The following is a 19,950-nucleotide window of genomic DNA, read 5'->3' as shown; positions in this document are numbered from 1 at the left end:
TAGTAAATAATAACTAGCCTCATTACTAATTTACAAATAATATTTAATAGATTTTTCCATTGAAAGATATAAGTGTTACAGGGAAACTGAGTCCCTGCCACGTAAATTACAAATTGTTCTTTTAGATAAATGAAAAACAATATATGATTTGGAAAAATTAATTGCCTGTTAAGGGGAAATGACTTGCTTAAATTTTGGTGGATAGTCACCACTTAAATTTTCACATTTACATTTTTACTCCTACTTATTAAATTGTTTAAGAACAACTAAATAACGGTGAATAGTAACCCTTAGTAAGTATATTTATATTTTGACTATTGTAATTTAAAATTTTAATTTGTAAATAGTTTATTGGACAAAAAAATTGATGTCTTATTTCAGCCTTAATGCCATCTGCCCATTTTGTAATAGTGTCACCGATAAACCCTTTGCCATAACAATGACAAGGCATCATTCCTACATGTTGTCTTCCCTACTAACTACATTTACACACCAAGTGGATAACTACCTCAAATTTTTTGTATATTGTTGGTCATACTAGCCGCAATCAACCATCTTGGAATACATTCACGGACGAGCAATTCACGCAACTCCAATAATTGCAACACTCTCTATTATGCCTATTTTGCTTGATGTTAGGAAAAATGTTACGTGCAATTTAAAAAAAATGGTTGCTTGTAGTTGCAACTCTAGCTTTAGGCTCTTCATTTTACCATAACAAGATTCCTTAAGAAAACCCTCTTATAAAAATAGCACAAGTGAAGATAATTAAAATTAACATTGTTATTTATGCTCATATGAAGATACTTAATTAACATTATTATATCCAATTTTAATATAAAGGATGTGTAGTTTGTTGCAATGGAGGATTTTTTATAGTTTCACATGTTTGTGGTGACATTTTTCAAGCATGAGTTGAAATTCCCTTCAGGCTCTAAAAAATTTGAAGGTAGTGTTTCTCATACCGGAACTCTTCTTATTCTTCACATGCACCAGTCCAGGTATGCTTCCAAGCGATTGTCAGAAAATCCTCTTGCTTGGCTTCATTTAATTTGAAGTTGAAAATTGATTATTAATTGAAATTGTTCATTCGTTTATGGACTAATGGTTTACATTGTTGGCATTATGACACAGGTTTGGCACTATGACACAGATGTTGTCCTTGATGGCAACTCACTCAGATGACAGATCACAGTTCAGGCTCTCAGAATAAAATAAAAAGAGATATATGCAGTTTCCACTTAACCAAGTCACGTATACACATGGGATCACCGATCAAAAGGCGCGTATGCGTATGCACGCACTTTCATGCAAGGAAAAGCACGTACATGTGGGAAAACTTGTTTTTTAGTCCATGGTATTTAGTCCTTGATATTTGGACATGTGGTTTTGTACCATGGTATCACGTCCGAAGTTTTGAACCCAAGTATTAGGTCCCAAGTATTGGTTCTAAGTAGTTTTGGACCATGGTATTGAGTAAGGCCTACGAATATAAAAGGGAAAGGAGATCATTAGGCAAAGGCACTCAAGTATTGAATATCTTATGAAGAGAAAGATCTAGAATACTGGTCATTAGGTTATGGTGCATAGCTAGATATGAACCAAGGAGGAACCTGAGTGCTAGAAGAAGGATAAGTTCTATTGATGGGTCAAGATCTTAAGGCTTGAATAGTGGTATCTTTGTGTGATTTTATTTGGCACATGACTTGATCTATAAATCTGATAATCTGGGTATAACTGATGTCTGAATATTTGAAAATGGAAATTTGTCTTTTATAGATCTGTACGCGAGCTCGGCACAGCAAAGGCACATATACACGCTGGTTCAGTAATTAAAAACAATGTATACACTGGTTTGCCTTGATACAGAAGCGCATGCACGTAGGTTCTTCATCTTGAAGTAGCGTACGTCTCATAAAATATTTTTTACCTACTTTTGTTTATCGCTGTAGTATTTTGGGTTCAGAATTGGTGTCTAGTTACTGTTACTGTATTCTAGTTACAACATTCAGAGAAGTGATTGTTTGATTCAGTTTTGGTTGGTGCAAAGGGGATTGGTTGATGCAGATATATTTGATGTTTGATTGATGTTACTTATGGATCCAGTCTGAAAATTTATGAAACGTGGTCCCTGGAAGAAAAGAGAAGGTTGTAGCCTTTTGTAGGTCAGCACCTACGTACTAGTACATCAGCTAGTACAAAAGCTAAGGGGGTTGTAGCTCCCTTCCAGGAGAAGCTGGAGAATGAGATAAGGTTGTAGCCTTCTGCAGGTAGAAGCCTACATACTGGTATAAGACTGCACCAGTACAGAAATATTGTAAAAGGAAGTTTCTTATTAAAGAAAGATAGAGACAAATTGCAGTAGGTGGTTTTCACCCACATTGGGTTTCCACCTTACATCATGGTGTTCAAGTGTGTTTATTGTGTGTGATGATCTGTTCTATTTTACTGCACCTTTTTATTGTTCATATGGTTAATGAAGTTCTGATGCACTGATTAAAGATAAACTTTTAATGGATTAACTGAATCATAAGTTTACTAGATATACGCTAGTTGCGTCAGACACAATTGCGTGTACACAAGGGTTCCCTTAACAGAAGTAGCGTATATAAATCTAAGTATGGAAATGAAAAAGTTATTGATTTGATAATAATGTTTCACCCCCCCCCCCCCCAAGTATTATTTCCAACAATTGGTATCAGAGCAGGTCCTTCAGAAGAAGCTTGATCGCTTGAAGGAAGATCTATCATCATGAGCAACTACGAAAAGGAGGCATACATTAGGCCACCAATCTTTGATGGGAGCAACTTCATATATTGGAAGGTAAGAACCACAACCTATCTTCAATCTCTTGGTGCAGAAGTTTGGGATATCATGGAAGGAGGATACACATTCCCATCAACAACTCCTACAAATACAGCTAGTAAAAAGCAGTATGAAACAAATGCAAAGGCTGTCAATACTCTATTGGGGAGTCTATCTCAATCAAAATTCGTCAAGGTTATGCACCTCAAAACCGCCAAAGAAATATGGGACAAGATCATTCTAAGCTATGAAGGAGATGATCAGGTAAAACATGCAAAACTACAATCTCTCAAAATTCAATATGAAACTCTCAAAATGCACAACGATGAAAGTGTGGCTAATTATTTCTTACATATAGATGAGATTTTTAATCGCATGAAAAACTTGGGTGAAGAAATAAAAGAAGTTACTTTAGTCGAAAAGGTATTAATATCTTTGTCTTCTAAGTTTGAATCAAAAGTTTCTGCCATAGAAGAAAAGAAGAATCTTCAGAGTATTACCATGTCACAGCTGCACGGAATCCTAACTGCTTTCGAAATGAGAAAAGGGGGTCCATCAGACATCAGAGAAGCCACATTAAAAACTTCAAAAGGAGAATACAATTATTTACGACATACGTTAGAAGGAGAGGAAGAATCAAACTTTGTCAAGAACCTTCAACAGGGCTCTGGAAGATTCAGAGGTAAGCTACCTTTCAAATGCTTTGCTTGTGGGAGAGTCGGTCACTATGCAACCAAATGTCCTCATAAAGATAAAGGTAAGTAACCAGTTAAATGGAACAGAAAACAGAATGTAAGTAGGAAGAGCTATTATACACATGAAGACAACGATGGACTTTCAAATAGTGATGAAGATGAACATGGTAATGATTATAGACTTTTGATGGCTTTTGAAGATGATGATTTCTTGGATGCTATAGATGAAGATGATCTCTATGAAGAAATTTCTAAACTTAAAATTTGTTTAGAAGAAAAGAGTATGATCATAGATACTCTAACATTCCAACTTGCTGAAAGGGGAAAACATAATGAAAAGTTAGAATGTGAAATTATGGGACTTAGAAAAGATATTGAGAAAACAAAATCTCTTAATCTTAGATTTGCTAAAGGATCTGAAACTTTAGATGAGATTATCAAAGTGCAACGTTCTCCTCTAATCAAGATAGGTCTTGGATATACTGAAGAAGCATCTCAAGCATAGAAGCCATCCACCTCCAAAAGTTATCTTGATGTAGCAAGGAGAAGTGAACAAGTTGACAAACGTCAGCAAAGGCATAAAGCATATCACTAGGTAAATTGGGGTCAATCTACTTCAAGAATGAACAGAAGCTACAACCAACCGCAGGTAAATCATTCTCAATTTGCCTCAAGAATGAATGTCAATGGAAACTACAATCACCTAGATGGTAGATTTGATAATCGCAGGAATTTCTTTAATGGCCAATGTTTTTCATGTCACAACTTTTGACATAAAGCTGCTCAATGTGTTGCCTACAAAACCATCATGACTCAAGAAGCACGAAATCAGAGTGTGACTGGGATCATGAAGGGACCTACAATAACTTTTCTACTCTTGAAAATGAAACAGAATTCTCTATTTGTAACAACTTTGTTCATGAAGATTTTGAATGCAGGAGTAATTTTTGGCAAACATCTCAGAAGGAGAAACTTTCATTGGGTCCTAAAACATGGAGAAAGAAAGAACCGCAACCAGAAAGATGTGGTATAGCCTTATATGCGGAAGGACAAGAAAATCAATGGTACATCAATGGTGGATGCTCAAAACATATGACAGGTGATAAAGAAAAACTTCAATCATATAGTGCCTTAGAAAAGGAAAGGAAGGTCTCATTTGGAAATGACACCCCTGCTCTCATAAAAGGTAAAGGCTCTGTTCTTTTGAAAGAAAAGGTCAAAGCTGGAAATGTTATGTATGTTGATGGCCTAAAGCATAATCTATTGAGTGTTAGTCAAATGTGTGATCAAGGAAATGAGGTAATATTTTGATCAAATGGATGTATTGTTCAGGAGCTTGATACAGGAGAAACAGTGATCAAAGGCATAAGAACTCCAAATAATTTATACATACTCAAAGGAGGACAACAACAATGCTATCTAAGCAAAAATGATGAACATTGGTTATGGCACAGAATATTGGGGCATCTTAGCTTCTCGCAGATAAGGAAAGCATGCAAATATCAGGTGGTTCGTGATCTCCCTAACATCAGAATTCCAGACAATACAATCTGTAAATCATGTCATTTTGGTAAGCAAACCAGAACTAATTTCCTTGAGAAGGAAGGATCAGCTAGTAAGCCACTTGAACTTGTCCATACTGATTTATGTGGTCCATCAAGGAAAAAGTCACCTCAAGGAGAAGAATACTTTATATTGTTCATTGACGACTTTTCCAGGATGTGTTGGATAGGACTTCTGAAGCATAAAGACGAAGCTTTCGAAAATTTCAAAGCTTTCAAAGCCTTGGTTGAAAATGAATCAGATCGTAGAATCAAATGCCTCAAGTCTGATCGAGGAGGGGAATTTACCTCGGATGAATTTTTTGACTTTTGTGAAGAACATGCAATAAGGAGGGAATTCTCTACTGCAAGGACCCCTCAGCAAAATGGAGTAGTGGAAAGGATGAAAAAAATGGTTCAACAAATGGCTCGTGCTATGCTTAATGAATTTGTAACTCCTACAACCTTCTAGGGTGAAGCTGCATTTGTTGTCGTTGCTATTCTCAACAAAACAAACATTCGGGTAAACAACACTCAAACTCGTCATGAACTTTGGTATGGTAAGACTCCTACGGTAAAATACTTCAAAGTTTTTGGAAGCAAATGTTACATGAAAAGGACTGATGACAACCTTGGCAAGTTTGAACCTAGAGCAAATGAAGGCATTCTCCTTGGTTACTCTTCCCGAAGTAAAGGATATAAATGTTACAATAAAAGACGTAGAAAAATTGTTGAAAGTATTGATGTGGTGGTTGATGAAGAAGGCCACAATTCAAAATAGATAAAAACCGAAGATTTTGAAGACGAAGAGGACTATCCTTCAACATCAGATCAGACTAATGCTGAAGAAGAAACTTATGAGGCACCAGAAGAACATATAATAATAGAAGAAAAGACTCCATCCAGGCATGTTCAGAAGAACCATCCAGAGACTCAAATTTTGGGGCAGAAAGAGGCAGGTGTCCAAACAAGAAGAACTATAACAGAAGCTTCAAGCTATCTAGCATTTCTCTCCTCCGTTGAACCATGAAATGTAAGTGAAGCATGCAAAGATGAATGTTAGGTCAAGGCCATGAATGAAGAACTTGAGCAAATTGAAAAGAATAACACTTGGGAATTGGTTCCTAGACCTAATAATAAGAATGTCATAGGGACCAAATGGATACTGAAAAACAAGCTGAATGAAAATGGAGATGTTATTAGAAACAAGGCCAGACTTGTTTGTAAAGGGTATGCTCAACAAGAAGGTATAGACTTTGAAGAAACTTTTGCACCAGTTGCTAGACTTGAAGCCATAAGAATGTTCCTTGCTCTTTCTAGCTTTCAGAAGTTCAAAGTATATCAAATGGATGTGAAATCTGCCTTTCTAAATGGAGACTTAGAAGAAGAACTGTACATTGAGCAACCAAATGGATTCATCCTTGGAAATGATCCAAAACTTGTATGCAGACTAAAAAAGGCTCTCTATGGTATTAAACAGGCTCCAAGGGCTTGGTAGTATCGTCTGGACAAATACCTCCATCAACAAGGTTTTCAAAAGTATCAACAGATAGCAATCTATATATAAAAATTGACAATGATAAATTGCTAATACTTGTTGTGTATGTTGATGATATCATCTTTGGTAGCAATGAAGAAGCCATGAGTCAAAACTTTGCCTTGGTGATGCAGAATGAATTTGAAATGTCCCTACTTGGTGAGCTCCCATATTTTCTTGGTTTATAAGTCCAACAAAACAAAGATGGTATATTTCTATCACAAACCAAGTACCTCAAGCAGATCTTGAAGAAATATGGCATCGAAGATTCGAAACCAGTATGTACCCCTATGGTAACAGGATGCAACCTTAGTGCAAATGATGAATCAGTAGTAGTACATCAACCAACCTATAGATCCATGATTGGTAGTCTATCTGATAAGTACCCAACCAGACATCATGCATGCAGTGGGAATAGTTGGAAGATTTCAGGAAAATCCAAAAGAAGCACACCTTCAGGCGGTTAAAAGGATTTTCAAATATCTTCAAGGAAAACAAAACCCTGGCTTATGGTATCCTCGAGATATAGATCTCACACTTCATGCATATACAGATGCAGATTGGGCAGGAAGCGTGGATGATAGAAAAAGCACTAGTGGTGGTGCATTCTTTATGGGTTCCAGATTAGTATCTTGGTTCAATAAGAAACAAAGTTCAATTGCATTATGTACAACTGAAGCAGAATATGTGGCTATTGCATCTTGCTGCACACAACTCCTTTGGATGATGCAAACATTGCAAGACTTTCAAATCACTTGTACTCCACCTATCTCCATTTTATGTGATAATACAAGTGCAATCAGTATTTCAAAGAATCCAATCATGAATTCAAAGACCAAGGACATACCTATCAAATATCATTTTCTCTAGGAACAAGTGCTTGAACAAAAGGTCAAATTGGAGTATGTTCCCTCCAAGGAACAAGTTGTTGATATACTCACCAAACCACTACCCAGGGAGACATTTGAATACCTCATATAGAAGTTGGGAGTAGTTGATGCATCATCTTGCTGTTGAAACTTATCTGTTTCAGAGAAAAGTGGTTGTACACGAGTTTCATGAGGAGCATCCACGTACATACGCCTATTTCTATGGATACAGTCGCGTATATGTTGATTTGAAGAAAAAACTGTGGGCCAGACTTAGGATGAAAAGAGTCTGACATGGGTCTAACAGAGACCATCTGACACAAGTTCAGGGGGAGCATATACTTCTAATAATGCATTGTTGGCATTATCTTAGAAAATCTTGGTTCAATTTCACAATTGTTTTTGGTTTCAGGTGGAACAGGTGTTGAGGGAGAACATGGTCTGAATGATGATTGACAAATGTTACTGATGATAGTTGGTGATGACTATCATAGTCTTGTTGTAGATATTTTGTCTCTATGTCATGTAACGACCTATTTTGGTTTCCCCACTATGCCTAGGATGGATGTATGTATGAGTCTTTGGTGATAGGAAGGTCATTTATAGAGTCATGTTCTTTCTTGTAGAACATATTTTTGTAGACCTTGCCTACAGTCAGGGGGAGCATGGACAGCACAACAGAGTAGAATATTTCAGCATGTACTCAGGGGGAGCATCACCCTTTTCCCTTGATGACAAAGGGGGAGAGTGACTTGGAGTGACTTAGGGTTGCCATCAAGTCCAAAGGGGGAGATTGTTGGCATTATGACACAGGTTTGGCACTATGACACAGGTATTGTCCTTGATGGCAACTCACTCAGATGACAGATCACAGTTCAGGCTCTCAGAATAAAAGAAAAAGAGATATACGCAGTTTCCACTTAACCAAGTTGCGTATACATGCGGGATCACCAATCAAAAGGCATGTATGCGTATGCACGCACTTTCATGCAAGGAAAAGCATGTACATGTGGGAAAACTTGTTTTTTAGTACATGGTATTTAGTCCCTGATATTTGGACCATGGTATCACGTCTGAAGTGTTGAACCTAGGTATTGGGTCCCAAGTATTGGTTCTAACTAGTTTTGGACCATGGTATTGAGTAAGGCCTAAGACTATAAAAGGGGAATGAGATCATTAAGCAAAGGCACTCAAGTATTGAATATCTTATGAAGAGCAAGATCTAGAATACTAGTCATTGGGTTATGGTGCATAGCTGGATCTGAACCAAGGAGGAACTTGAGTGCTAGAAGAAGGATAAGTTCTATCTATGGGTCAAGATCTTAAGGCTTGAATAGTAGTATCTTTGTGTGATTTTATTTGGCACATGACTTGATCTATAAATTTGATAATCTGGGTATAATTGATGTCTAAATATTTGAAAAGGGAAATTTGTCTTTTATAGATCTGTATGCAGGTTCGGCACAGCAAAGGCACATATACACGCTGGTTCAGTAATTCAAAATAACGTATATGCTAGTTTGCCTTAATACAAAAGCGTATGCACACAAGTTATTCATATTGAAGTAGCATACATCTCATAAAATATGTTTTAGCTACTTCTGTTTATTGCTGCAGTATTTTGGGTTCAGGATTGGTGTCTGGTTACTGTTACTATATTCTGGTTACAACATTCAGAGAAGTGATTGTTCGATTCAGTTTTGGTTGGTGCAAAAAGGATTGGTTGATGCAGATATATGTGATGTTTGATTGATGTTGCTTATGGATCCAATGTAAAAAATTTCGAAACGTGGTCCCTGGAAGAAAAGAGAAGGTTGTAGCCTTTTGTAGGTCAGCACCTACATACTAGTAATCAGCTAGTAAAAAACTAAGGGGGTTGTAGCTCCCTTCTAGGAGAAGCTGGAGAACGAGAGAAGGTTGTAGCCTTCTATAGGTAGAAGCCTGCATACTGGTATAAGACTGCACCAGTACAGAAATATTGTAAAAAGAAGTTTCTTATTAAAGAAAGATAGAGACGAATTGCAGCGAGTGGTTTTCACCCACATTGGGTTTCCACCTTACATCATCGTGTTCATGTGTGTTTCTTGTGTGTGATGATCTGTTCTATTTTACTGCACCTGTTTATTATTCATATGGTTAATGAAGTTTTGATTCACTGATTAAAGATCAACTTTTAATGGATTAACTGAATCATAAGTTTACTAGATATATGCTAGTTGCATTAGACATAGTTGCGTGTACACGTGGGTTCCCTTAACAGAAGTAGCGTATATAAATCTAAGTATGGAAATGAAAAATTTATTGATTTGATAATACTGATTCACCCCCCCCCCCCCCCCCCCCCCCCCTCTCAGTATTATTTCCAACAATTGGTATCAGAGCAGGTCCTTCGGAAGAATCTTGATCGCTTGAAGGAAGATCTATCATCATGAGCAACTACAAAAGGGAGGCATCCATCAAGCCACCAATCTTTGATGGGAGAAACTTCATCTATTGGAAGGTAAGAACCATAGCCTATCTTCATTCTCTTGGTGTAGAAATTTGGGATATCATGGAAAAGAGGATACACATTCCCATCAACAACTCCTACAGATGCAGCTGGTAAAAAGCAGTATGAAACAAATGCAAAGGTTGTCAATACTCTATTGGGAAGTCTATCTCAATCAAAATTCATCAAGTTTATGCACCTCAAAACCGCCAAAGAAATATGGGACAATATCATTCTAAGCTATGAAGGAGACGATCAGGTAAAACGTGCAAAACTACAATCCCTCAGAATTCAATATGAAACTCTTAGAATGCACAATGATGAAAGTGTGGCTAATTATTTCTTACGTATAGATGAGATTGTTAATCGCATCAAAAACTTGGGTGAAGAAATAAAAGAAGTTACTTTAGTCGAAAATGTTTTAAGATCTTTGTCTTCTAAGTTTGAATCAAAAGTTTCTTCCATAGAAGAAAAGAAGAATCTTCAAAGTATTACCATGTCACAGCTGCACGGAATCCTAACTGCTTTCGAAATGAGAAAAGGGGGTCCATCAAACATTATTAATTGAAATTGTTTATTCGTTTGTGGACTAATGGTTTACATTACTTTGGTTCTTCTTCCAATAATTAATATGAAGACAACTTTACTATTTAATAGTAATTGAGTTAGATATTAATGTGATCCTGAAATTAACTATTGACTGAATTTGTTCTTTCGTTTATGGATTTTGTGGTTTATATCACCTTGGTTTGTGTATGGATAACTTTTTTTACTTTCTTCTTCTTCTTCTACTTCTTCCTTTTTTTCCAGATTCTTTGAACGATGGTTGGCTCCATTGTTCACATTTGTGATTTGAACATCACATAAATGGTTTCTTTATGGAGAGGTAGCTATAATTATGCCTAGTTTTCTCCATCGCATTATATTTTCTAAAAGTAAACATTTAAATAATTTCAGGAAAATATGATATAATAAATATAATTTAGCAATTCCCAATAGTAGTGGAATTTGATACAGATTGAAGACTTTCAAGTGGCATATTCATATATTATGAAAGCTACCAACGTGATAAGATTATTTTGTAACACTGCCTTCCAAATTTACCCACTTTCATCGACCTATCAGGTAAACATGAGAGGATGGTTACTATGACATGACTCAAATCCCTGAGTACATTTAAGGAAGTGGAATCAACAATATGAAACTTTATTGACTTCCCTGAGGTGCTATAGGACCCCCAAGAGCTAAACAACCACTCTAGGTGCCCAAACCCTAAGTTAAATGTATTTTTCAGTGATCTAGAGCCCCAGTGACTCTAATGACAAGGAGATCCAATGACTATAATCCCCTAATCGCTCTGATGACCCTACATCCCGACAACTGTAGTCTAGATTTCCCAGTTCTGAGCCTCCGACCCCAAAATCTGAGCCACATTTTCAAGGCATGAGTCTCAACCATTGCCTAGAACTTAATAAGACTTTTAGAAATGGTAAATGCCACTAGGAAAAATCCATTAACACAAATATTAGGCAACGGCTTGACATAACCAAGTCTACCATGACAAACATTCCATCAAACACATAGTGAACATGAAATCTACAAGTCTTGATTGCATGTTTGAACATCTAGATCGAAAACTTATTTGAGAATCATCAAGAAGGTCTAATTCCCTCTTACAATATCTACAATAACATCTATTAGGCCATGCATTCAACAACCATTCATTTACAAATCAATTCATGTTAAGAGCCATAACTAGAATTTGTCATAAAGCCATGCTTATAACTAGTATATAACCAGAATAATAACAATGATAAGATATCCATTAAAGCCACATCATAACAAATGCATTTAGTCATAAAATACAAGAGGAAATTACCTCTTATTAGCATATGCAAAATCCAACCAAGTCAAGGACTTCCACGTACCACCTGACCATAGATTGGGCTAAACAAATTACTTTCAGCCAATCACGCTCGGCCATATTCAAAGCATGAATGTGGGATCTCATGGGATAGCTAATGCATTAACAACCAATGGAATCCAAAGTTTAAACCACATCCACCCTCACACTACCATGATCTCACCTAAACTGGTCCCAAAATCAACCACCAAACCAAGCCTAGATGCCTCATAATTCCTTCACCATCCCTTGAGGTATTTTCCTGTCTCCACCCATCTGTTGATGGCTTCTCGAAGAAAACTATCTCCAACTCCAACCCTTGGTATTTTCCTGAGACCACCTCACCTAGATCCAAAACCTTTCGAAAATCCAAAGCTCAACCAAGATTGAATCCCATCACACCATGGCTATCTAGAAATGGTAAGGCAAGGTTAAAACCACTATCAAACCCAACAAAACCCATGCCCTTGACAATAAGAGAACCAAATACACACATGCATATACCAGGCATGCACAAACCAACAAGGAAATCACACATGTAACCAATTACCAGCAAGTATTCTTGTTGTAACTGATTGATGCAACTCTTCCTTTCTTGATCCTTGATTCCCTTTGCTTTCTTGCCATTCCTTTGTTTTCTTGCTTGCTTTCTCCTCTTGGTTCTCTTCTCCTCTCCCAAACCAATTTCTAAAGCTCAAATAACAAAAAGGCTAACCAGCAAAAGCTGTGAAATGATCCTCATAAGCCTTTTTATTATTGATGCCTCTAATTTCTTCATTTTTCCTCTACTTTCCTTCAATTTCCTCCTCATGCAAATTTTTGATCTTTCACCTTCCCATTCTCCTATTTTCCTTTATTTTCATAAATAAAATGCCAATTAATGCCTCAATTCCTTTGCCATTTCCTTTACCAATTTCCCCTTAGCCATAGTAAACCAAATGAAGACCCAATAAGAATTTTTTCCCAACATTTAGCTTGGAATACATGTACCATGACCTTGGTCTTATTTTGCCTTTATTAACTTTATTGCATGAAATTTTAATCCAGTGTTGTTACAGAGCCCTCCCTCTTAGGGGAACACCATCCTTGGTGTTGTATGACACCTATGACTAGCAAAACTGTTGAAACCAAAACAAATTATTCATGGAGCTTTATAACCGAGCTCGATGCAGTATTTACAATAAGAATTGTTGAAAACATGACAACATATCGTTTACTAGAGCTTTATAACACAAATCATTACGATATTTACAATAACAACCACATATACTTATGCACATTTTCTTCAACCAACAAATAATCATATTGTTCATGGAACTTTATAAATCTAGCTCAATACAATATTTACGATAATATACACACATATATACATATGCACATTATCTCAACCAGCAAATAAAAGGATATGATGCTTGCATCTATAGCAAGGGAATCTAGAGGCTCACACCTCCACCATCAAAGTAGTACCAGGATCACCTCTTTCCCAGGAATTCCAAAATCCACTACCAAATCAAATTCTGCATCCAATGTCCAACACTACAATCCCTCAGTGAATAGTTACCAACTCGTTATTCATGGGAACACTCCCAATGTGCATCTGATTCCATTTGGAAATGATAATGATCAAAATAAATCCATCCCCCGACCTTCCCTTCTCTATTACACGGTCCCTCAGGCAATTCAATCACCCCTTTCTATGCAATCACTCACCTTCCAAGTTCCCTAGCATCTCCTTTTCCAGGTGATCCATCCCTTGGAAAGGTTTCCTCACATCGAAAGGTCCAATTGTTCATTAATTTGTGTACTAATGGTTTACATCACTTTGGTTCTTCTTCCAATCATTAATATGAATACCACTTTAATATTTAACAGTAATTGAGTTAGATATTAATGTGGTATTCAAAATAATTATGACTGAACTCGTTCTTTCATTTTTGTATTGTGTGGGTTATAGCACCTTGGTTTGCATATGGATAGCTTTTTTACTTTATTCTTCTTATTTTCTTCTTCTTCTTCTTCTTCTTCTTCGTCTTCTTCTTCTTCTTCCTCTTCTTCCTCTTTTTTCCAGATTTTTTTCAACTATGGTTGGCTCTGTTGTTCATATTTTTGATTTTAACATCAAATAAATGGTTTCTTTCTGAAGAGGTAAATATAATTATGCCTGGTTTTCTCCGTCACATTATCTTGTTGAAAAGTAAACATTTAAATAATTTTAGGAAAATATGATATCATAAATACAATATAGCAATTCCCAATAACAGTCGAATTTGATACAAATTGAGGACTTTCAAGTGGCATAGTCATATACTATGAAAGCTACCAACATGATAAGATTATTTTGTAACACCACCTTGAAAATTTACCCACTTTCACCAACTTACCGGGGTAAACATGAGAAGGTGGCTATTATGACATGACTCAACTCCCTAAGTACATTTAAGGAAGTGGAATCAACAATCTGAAACTTTACTGACTTCCCTCAGGTGCTACAGGACCCCTAGGAGCTAAACAACCACTCCAAGTGCCCAAACCCTAAGTTAACTTTCCTTTTTAGTGATATGGAGCCCGTGTCACTCTGATTAAAAGGAAATCCAATGACTATAGCCCTCCAGTCGCTCTGATGACCCTGCCTCCCAGCGACTGCAGTCTATATTTCCCAGTTCTAAGTCTGCAACCCCGAAATCTAAGCCACCTTTTCAGGGCATGACTCTCAACCACTGCCCAGAACTTAATGAGACTTTTAGAAATGATAAATCACACTAGGATAAATCCATTTACACAAATATTAGGCAAGGGCTTGACATAACTAGGTCTAACCATTACAAACATTCCATCAAACACATTGTGAACATGAAATCTACAAGTCATGAATGCATGTCTGAACATAGATATATGAAACTTAGCTGAGAATCATCAAGAAGGTCGAATGCCCTCTTACAATAGATGCAATATCATCTATTAGGTAATGCATTCAATAACCATTCATTTACAAATAAATTCATGTTAAGAGCCATAACTAGAATTTGTCATAAAACCATGCTTATAACCAGATTAATAACAATGATAAAATAGTCATCAAAGCCAAATCATAACAGATGCATATAATCATAAAATACAAGAGGAAATTACCTCTTATTAACATATGAAAAATCCAACCAATTCAAGGACTTCCACGTACCACCTGACCATAGATTGGGCTAAACAAGATCTTGCTTTCAGCCAATCACCCTCGTTCCATATTCAAAGCATGAATGTGGGATCTCACGGGATAACCAATGCATAAAGAACCAAGGGAATCTAGAGGTTAAACCACCTCCACCTTCACACTACCATGATCTCACCTAAACTGGTCCCAAGATCAACCATCAAACCAAGCTTGGATGCCTCATAATTCCTTCACCATCCCTTGAGGAATTTTCCTATCTCCACCCACCTGTTGAGGGCTTCTAGGAGAAAACCATCTCCAACTCCGACCCTTGGGATTTTCCTAAGACCACCTCACCCAGATCCAAAACCTTCCGGCAATCCAAAGCTCAACCAAGAATGAATCCCATCACATCATGGCTATCCAAAAATGGCAAGGCAAAGTTGAAACCACTGTCAACCCCGACAAACCCATGCCCTTGACAGTAAGAAAACCAAATACACACATGCATATACCATGCATGCACAAACCAACTAGTAAATCACACATGTAACCTATTACAAGCAAGTATTCTTGTTGTAGCTGATTGATCCAACTCTTCCTTGCTTGATCTTTGATTTCCTTTTCTTTCTTTTCATTCATTTGTTTTCTTGCTTGCTTTCTCCTCTTGGTGCTCTTCACCTCTCTCAAACAAATTTCTAAAGCTCAACTAAAAAAAAAAAAAGGATAATAAAAAAAAAACTATGAAATGATCTTCATAAGCCTTTTTATTATTGATGCCTCTAATTTCTTCATTTTTCTGCTATTTTCCTTCAATTTTATCCTCATGTAAATTTTTGACCTTTCACCTTCCCTTTCTCTTATTTTCCTTTATTTTCATAAATAAAATGCTAATTAATGCCTCATTTCCATTGCCTATGCCTTTTCCATTTCCTTTGCCAATTTCCCCTTAGCCATATTAAACCAAATGAACACCCACTATGATGTTTTACCCAACATTTATCTTGGAATGTGTGTCCCATGACCTTGGTCTTATTTTCCCTTTATTAACTTTGTTGAATGAACTTTTAACCCGGGGTTATTACAGACCCCTTCCCCTTATGGGAACACCATCCTTGGTGTTCTATGACACCTATGACTAGCAAAATTGCCGAAACCTAAACATATTGTTCATGGAGCTTTATAACCCAGCTCGATGTAGTATTTACAATAAGAATTGTTGAAAACATGACAAAATATCGTTTACTGGAGCTTTATAACAAAACTCATTATGGTATTTACAATAACAACCACATATACTTATGCACATTTTCTTCAACAAACAAATAAACATATTGTTTGTGGAGCTTTATAAATCTAGTTCAATACAATATTTACAATAATATAGACATATACATATGCACATTAGCTCAACTAGCAAATAAAAGGATATGATGCCTACATATGTAGCAAGGAAATCCAGAGGCTCACATCTCCACCCTCAAATTAGTACCAAGATTCACCTCTTTCCCGGGAAGTCCAAAATCCACTACCAAAATCAAAGTTTGCATCCAATGTCTAGCATTACAATCCTTGCGCTAGATGTTCCCTCAGTGAATAGTTACCAACTCATTATTCATGGGCACACTCCCAATGTGAATATGATTCCATTTGGAAATGATAATGACCAAAATAAATCCATCCCCAACCTTCCCTTCTCTGTTACACAGTCCCTCAGGAAATTTGGTCACCCCTTTCCATGTAGTCACTCACCTTCCAAGTTCCCTAGCATCCCCTTTCCCGATCGATCGGAAGTGTTAGAAAATTATATATTACAGAGTAATGGAACACATAAAATATTGCAGAAATATAAACACAGAAAACGCATAAAACAAGAGAGACACAGATATACATGGTTCACCTAGTTTGGGCTACGTCCATGGAGAAACAACCAATCCTTCCTTTTATATTATCTAGCAAACTTGAAGAGATACAGCCTATAGTAGATCTACTGTAATTCTCTCTTTGCTCTCAATCCCCTCTCTCTTCCTCACTTAGAATACAAATCTACATAGACGCAATACAATTCCCTCATATATAGTGAGGGGTTGTCTTCTAGGGAAAAAAATCCTAAATTAAACATAACGTCTACTGTCAGATCTTCGCCTAATGAATGGCCCAGATTCACTACGAAATTACAACATTTTACAAGGCAGTTTTACATCTATTTTTAGCTTCGAGGCCACCCCCCCTGGACCCCCGCTACAGTGAATATTTTATGGGCAGTGTTGCCACCCCATTACGAACTGGGGTCCAATGTGGCGATACCTTTGAATATAGAAGATAATTAGGCTCCACACCCAACAATCTCCCAATTGGAGACTAATTATAGAAACTTCATCGCTGCTTCATTTGCTAGACAATGACTCCACTTTGGACCTGGTTGTTTCTCATCTTCTTCATCATACTTGAAGACCAATTGAAACTGAGCAGATTCTCAATTTCTCCCTAGTTACAACTTTTGTTAACATATCTGCAAGATTCTGGCTGGTGTGTATCTTTTCTAGCTTCAATTGTCCATCTTCCAATGCTAATCATATGAAATGGTACTTGAGTTGTATATGTTTAGTCTTGGAATGAAATGCAGAGTTCTTTGCAAGATGTATGGCACTCTAGCTATCACTTTACAACCTGTCCAACTCCTGCTTCTTACCCTATTCATCCAGAAACCTTTGTAACCAAATCATTTCTTTACTAGCCTCTATAGCAGAAACATACTCTTCCTCTATTGTTATGAGTGCAACAACATTTTATAGTTTTGAGACCCAACTGATAGTTGTTCCACCTACAGTAAACACACACCCTGTTGTGCTCCTCCTGTTATCTCTATCACCCGCCATATTTGCATCAACATATCCTTGTAGAGAAATGTTTGAACCACCAAAGCATAATGCTTGATTTGAGGTACCTCTCAAATACCTGAGAATCCACTTCACCACCATCCAATGTTATTTTCTTGGATTGTTCATGTACCTACTTACAACTCCCACTGCATGTGCAATATTAGGCCTTGTGCAAACCGTTGCATACATTAAGCTTCCAACTACTAATGCATATGGAACTTTAGAAATATGAGCCATTTCTTCCTAAGTCTTGGGACACTCCTCCTTACTTAATTTGAAATGGCTAGCCAAAGGTATACTAACTGGTTTTTCATTCTGCATATTAAACCTTTTCAACACATTTTCTATGTACTCACTTTGAGACAATGTTAATTTGCAATTCTTCCTGTCTTTAATTATTCTCATACCAAGGATTTGTTTTGCAGCACCCAAATCCTCCATTGAAAATGAGTTCATCAATTTTCTTTTGAGCACGTTTATTTCCTGCATGTTAGAACCTACAATGAGCATGTCATCTATATACAATAACAATATAATATAGCTTCCATCATTTTTCCTTTTGAGATAAACACAATGATCAGAGTGACATCTAGTATAACCTTGTTCAGACATAAACCTATCAAATTTTAGATATCATTTCCTTGGAGCCTATTTTAAGCGATACAAGCTCTTCTTCAACCTGCACACTAGTTTCTCCTTCCCTTTTACCTCATATCATTGTGGCTACCGCATATATATCTCTTCCTCAAAATCCCCATGGAGAAAGGTTTTCTTTACATCTAACTGCTTAAGATGCAAATCTTCAGCTGCTACTAGACTTAAAATAGTTCTGATTGAAGTCATTTTAACAATAGGAGAAAATATCTCATCAAAATCTATACCCTTTTTCTATGCAAACCCTTTCACCACAAGTCTAGATTTATACCCTTTTCTACCTCCATATTCTTCCTTCAACTTTGTAAACCCATTTGTTCTACAATGTTGTTTTACCTGCAGGCAACCTGACTAAGTCCCAAGTCTGGTTATGTGCTAAGGAGTCCATCTCTTCTTTCATGGTGTAGGTTTTAACCCCGTACAAAAATTACTTGCATACGAATTCTAAAACACATAAAATAAATAATGCGAGAGCATAACACATAAAACACATATACACGGAGATTTTCCCCTGGATCCAAAAACCAGGACTACCAGCTTTATTTTTCATTATGTTCCTTTCAATGTTACAATACATATTTATACATGTCGAAGCATCCAATACCATGGACCGAAAACCATCGCATCCAAAACCATCGCGTCCAAAACCATGTGCGAAAATCATGCACAAAACCATAGGTGGGTCCGCCCAACCTAACATAGGGTCCAAAACCAAAATTTTCTGGGTTGCTGCCCCGGACCCCATAAAGTGGGGTTACTGGTATGCCTCAATCCCCCTGTGACCCCCCCCTCTAACCCCCGGGTAACTACATGGGCTAGTCGTGGAAAGAATATAACACAACCCAACATTCTACCACTTGTTGTTTTCTTTCCACAGGGGGCCACAAGAGAGCTTAGTCATTTATCTAGCCCTGCAATGCCCATTGTTTCTCTACACCAAGAGAACTTCTCAAAGCTCACATATTTTGTCAATGCATCTACAGTATTCTTCAAAGTGTCCACATTTACCAGCAACACCTTTTTGTCTTCTATCATATCCCTCACAAAGTGATACTGAACATCAATGTGCTTTGTCTTTGAATGATATGCAAGGTTCTTTGCCAAGAAAATTGCACTTTGGCTGTTACAGTCTATCCTTATAGCTTCATGTACTAACCCCATAATTGAACACAATCTCTGCAACCAAACTACTTCCTTTCTTGCATGAGTGGCTGCCATGTATTCTACCTCTGTAGTTGATAGTGCCACTACAGATTGTTTCTTACTCATCCAACTGACTGCACCTCCAAATAGGTTAAACACATACCCACTTGTAGATCTTCTCTGATCCAGATCTCCAGTCCAGTCTACATCAACAAAGCCATGAATATCCAACACTTTGTCCAATCCTGGTTTTCATTGGTAGCACAAACCATAATCACTAGTGCCACG

Source organism: Pinus tabuliformis, chromosome 8 (assembly GCF_031772625.1).
Source record: "Pinus tabuliformis cultivar Carrire ecotype Pingquan chromosome 8, CPIR1, whole genome shotgun sequence".
In the NCBI taxonomy this organism is placed as follows: Eukaryota; Viridiplantae; Streptophyta; class Pinopsida; order Pinales; family Pinaceae; genus Pinus; species Pinus tabuliformis.
The sequence above is the reverse complement of the archived record's forward strand: the minus strand, read 5'-3'. Positions refer to the sequence as shown.